We start from the raw sequence: 3,896 nt of genomic DNA, 5'->3' as shown, positions 1-3,896 counted from the left end.
GGTTTTTGGGAAATGGGAGCATGGGGACTTCTTATAAGCCCATTCTGGAGGACGGGACCACGGTCGTGTGAAAGAGGTTGAAGGACGTGCCGTTGCCCAAGAGAGAGTTCGAGGCGCAAATGGAGGTTGTTGGGAACGTTAAGCACGAGAATGTGGTTCCTCTTAGAGCGTTTTACTACTCCAAGGATGAGAAGTTGCTCGTCTACGATTACATGGCCGCCGGCAGCTTGTCTGCACTTCTTCACGGTACTTTATTATTGTCCCATTTTTACAATTTTACCTCATTATATATATTAATTGGTTATACCTGTTCACGACATTTTTTCTTATAGATTATTAATTAGTAAATGCTAATCTAGCAATCAACATAATAATTTTGCATTATTTATCGAGTAAATTCCGGCATTTCATATGTTCATACCAAAAAATAACAAAATATTCCTTTTTGGAATTGACATTATTTTTAAGGAGTATATTATTTGAATATTTAATCTTTTTAAACATCTAACACTCATCAATTCTCTCTATCTCTTTTTCTATCATATCACATCCCTTATAATATTTTTTTTTGTCTTTTGTTATAATTTTTTTTGTCCTTTATCACTCTCTCACTAGATTTCAACAAATATGTTAAGTGTCCAAGTTTTCTTGGATTATTTTTAAAGGATAATGTTTGGTTTATTTATACAATACTTTTTCACTAATTAAATATTTTTTCTTATCTTTGTTATATATTTTTTCGTATAAATAAATTAAAAATACAATTCCTCTATGGAAATTTGACTAAATTTATGCTCCGGCTGTTATAATTGATTAAATGTTGGATTAGAATGTTTAATTGTGGAAATTGGAATTTTTAATGGTTGGAACATTTTAATAAGTGTTTTGAGAATGTATGCTTAACGTGGAAGTGCGGTTGTCAACGGTTATGGGTAGTGTGTGCAACCATGTATTATTAGTGGCATGCATTATGTTTTCATGTTAAATTATTCAGTAGCTTTGATTTTGGCAGAGATAGGATGATGTCGTATGTGGCAAGTTTCTGACGCTCCTTAGTTCTTATGTGTTTAGAAGTGTGCGTCTGAAGGGAGCAAACATGATCAAGCTCGAAACTGCTATGCCTTTCTTTAATAACAACAACCACTTTATTATTTTCATTCCACATTTCGCTCAACATACGCAACATCCCACTCATGATATAGCCACTGTGGTAGGAGTGGTCTCACCGACATTATTTCACCCTTTTTTCCCTTTAATTTACAAAAACAAGCAAATGCAAAATTCTAAAGTTAAAATTAATAAAAAGGTTTTTTTTTTCTATTTATTTGTGAAATGTTGTTTTATTTGGCATGAGACACGATATAGGCCAGGATTCCATGAGCTTTATCACTGTGTCTATGCTGGCGTACATGTTGTTTTGATTTGATATAACTCGTAACATTTTCTTGTTCATGTTTTTACAACAGGGAGCAGAGGGTCAGGGCGAACGCCGTTGGATTGGGACACCCGAATGAAAATAGCACTGGGAGCTGCAAGAGGCCTCGCGTGCCTCCACGTGTCATGCAAACTGGTCCACGGTAACATCAAATCCTCCAACATCCTCTTCCACCCGACCCACGAAGCCTGTGTTTCAGACTTCGGGCTCAACCCGATATTCGCAAACCCGGTCCCCTTGAACCGAGTCGCGGGTTATCGGGCACCAGAGGTTCAGGAAACCAGAAAGGTCACCTTCAAATCGGATGTGTACAGTTTCGGCGTGCTGATGCTGGAACTTCTAACAGGTAAATTAATCTAAGAATAAAATAATTAAACTTAAAATTTAAAGTTTAATGAAAAACTATAATATTATTTTTTTGAATTAAATATATCTTTAGTCCTGTATTTTTTTTATCAAATTTAATTTTAATATCTATAATTTTAAATCGATCAAAATGGTTTTTATATTTTAAAAATAGCTAAATTAAATTTAATCTCTATTTAATCCATCGATGATGCAGAGACTAAATTTACTTAATTTTTATTTTAAGTATAATAAAGACCAAATTGATTAATACAACCAGAACTAAATTTGACAGCAAGTAGAGAAATAAAAACATATTTTATCTCTCATTTTTTTAAATAGTTTCTTATTTTAAATATATATATATATATATATATATATATATATATATATTAAAAATTTGTCTTACATCTTATTTACTGTTTGACGACTCTACAGGTAAGGCACCAAACCAAGCCTCGCTGAGCGAGGAAGGGATCGACCTTCCGCGATGGGTGCAGTCTGTGGTTCGTGAAGAGTGGACCGCTGAAGTGTTCGACGCGGAACTCATGAGGTACCATAACATTGAAGAGGAGATGGTTCGGTTGTTGCAGATTGCGATGACGTGCGTTTCGCTCGTGCCAGATCAGAGGCCCAACATGGATGAGGTGGTGCGCATGATCGAAGATATTAGCCGCAGCGAGACCACCGATGATGGGTTACGCCAGTCGTCTGATGATCCTTCGAAAGGATCGGACGGTCACACGCCCCCGCAGGACGCTAGGACTACCCCTAGGTCGGACACGTCGTAGTAGTGAAGCTGTAAAGTGGATATAATCATAAAAAGCAAAAGAAGAAAAGAGAAAAGAGAAAAAAGAAAAAATGATTGTTGGAATTGGAAAAAGAAAAAGAGAGGAAACGAGGATGGGTGTGTGTGGGTCATGAAATTGTGCAAAGTTAAGTAAATAAATGAGTTGTTAATTATGGCGCGCGCGGGTGATTGGGCTCCAGGGGTCCAATTGAATGTATTTTTTTTTTGTTAGTTTTTCTAGTATTTTAATGATTTTTTTATTTTATTAATTTCAATTATATTTTTAGACGGAGGAGTTTGAATAGTTCGTGAATACAAGTGTAAGAGGGTTCGTATTGCGTAGTCTTTTTTTTTTTTTCTATAAATAATTTTGTCCAAAATAAAGCTTTTTAATTGTTTTGATACGTTTGTCACATTCTCCTATTTCAAAGTCTGCATTACAACAGTTGACCAAGTCTGTCACAAAATGCGTATCAGATGGTGTAATAAAGCCAAAGGAATTTTTTATTATATAAATACATTTATGATCAAGAAAATATAACTATTATTATTGTTTTAGTGCTTATTTACATAAAATAATTTATTTATTTCATTATTTTTAGCTGGGACAGCTGATTGAGATAGATAATTTTAATGGAATATTAATACTGAGAATCAGTTTTATAAAATTATAATTCTTCTTTATCTATTTACTATACTCCTATATATAAAAAAATAATTATTTAATTCATTAAGATTAATAAAAAAATAATAAGATTAACTAATTTGTTATAAATTTTATTTTATTTCAAGATTACTTGTTACCTTAATGATTTAAGTGGTAATTAGTTTTTAAAAGATAATTTTTCAGTTAATGAATATATTTTTTTTATTGAGAGTTCAATAAATACACTCCTTTTTATATAGAAATGAATGTAATTATTAATTCGACCTCAGAAATAATTAGAGATAAAAAAATTAATAATAATTCTTTTTATATTTCTTATAATTAAGAAAAAAATATTGTTTTTATTTTTTATATATAATTTTTTTTGTTACGTGTAAAACACTTACTGAAAGAGAGAGTATTATATTTTTTTTGTCAGAAATAAAGCTTTCTAATTGTTTTCATACACGTGTCATATACTCCACAACACAACTGCTGACCAGTCATTCTGTCACAAAATTCGAAAACTGTGTACTCGACCGCTTTTTCTAAGTCAACAAATGCACCCTTTATACTTATAGTATAAAAGTAAAAATATTTTTGTTGAAAGATAAAAATCTATGTTTATGATTATTTTTATATTTTTTTATAATTTTTACAATAAATATATTTTTTAATTT

At 31.8% G+C, this 3,896-nt stretch overlaps 1 pseudogene; it reads left to right on the top strand.

Annotated features, from left to right (window-relative positions):
* LOC100817710 (probable inactive receptor kinase At2g26730) overlaps positions 1 to 2,908 on the top strand; it is an 11,500-nt pseudogene extending 8,592 nt beyond the window's left edge.
* Positions 2,909 to 3,896: the final 988 nt, after the last annotated feature.

Source organism: Glycine max, chromosome 4 (genome assembly GCF_000004515.6).
Source record: "Glycine max cultivar Williams 82 chromosome 4, Glycine_max_v4.0, whole genome shotgun sequence".
NCBI lineage: Eukaryota > Viridiplantae > Streptophyta > Magnoliopsida > Fabales > Fabaceae > Glycine > Glycine max.
The sequence above is the reverse complement of the archived record's forward strand: the minus strand, read 5'-3'. Positions and strand labels throughout refer to the sequence as shown.